Here is a 784-nt window from a genome sequence, read left to right as displayed (position 1 = left end):
TACCAGTTGCCAACATTTTGTGGGAAGTCCACAGCCTGCTCCAAAGAGGGTAGAGAGGATGTTGTGACAATGGAGAAATGAAGCCTATTGCCAACATTCTGTGGGAAGTCCACAGCCTGCTCCAAAGAGGGTAGAGAGGATGTTGTGATTAGAACAGATACCTTCAGTTGAGAAGCTATGGATCAGCTACTATATGGAGTTAGAACAGATACCTTCAGTTGGTAAGCTTTGAATCAGCCCATAGCTACTCAAGACCATTGCAAGCTGATTATGGAGTGATCCAGCCGAAGTAGAGGGAAGAAGAAAGCTACTCAATAAGCTTCTGGTGTGAGATGCTTGGAGAGTGAGCTGAGGTATCTCCTCAGTGCAATGGTGGTTAAGTGGGGCTGTAAGCATCAAGTCTGAAAAAGATGGAGGTGTTCCCACAAGAGTGATCATGGAGCTTAGTATGCACTCACCTTCAAGCTTGGATCTTCCCTATACTCGGTCTCAAGCTTGAGGGGGAGTGTTGGTGAGCTTGCATGATAAGAGAAGGAGCTGATAAGCTCAGCAAGTGAGGGGTTCAAGTGGTGTGTGAAGAACAGCCACTCCTCACCAAAGCAAAAGGAGCTAGGCATGTCTTACCTGATGGAGATGGCAAGAAGCCATGAGAAAAAGGAAGACTCAAGCCGGTCCAGTCACTCCTCACCAAAGAAAAATGGAAGTTTCCCTTAACTCAATTCAATTCATCATTGTCAACATATCTAGAAATCTATCAGGAATACTAGTTTTACTAAAGCAGAGT

This window comes from Brassica oleracea, chromosome C7 (assembly GCF_000695525.1).
Source record: "Brassica oleracea var. oleracea cultivar TO1000 chromosome C7, BOL, whole genome shotgun sequence".
Classification (NCBI taxonomy): Eukaryota; Viridiplantae; Streptophyta; class Magnoliopsida; order Brassicales; family Brassicaceae; genus Brassica; species Brassica oleracea.
Note: the sequence above shows the minus strand (reverse complement) of the source record.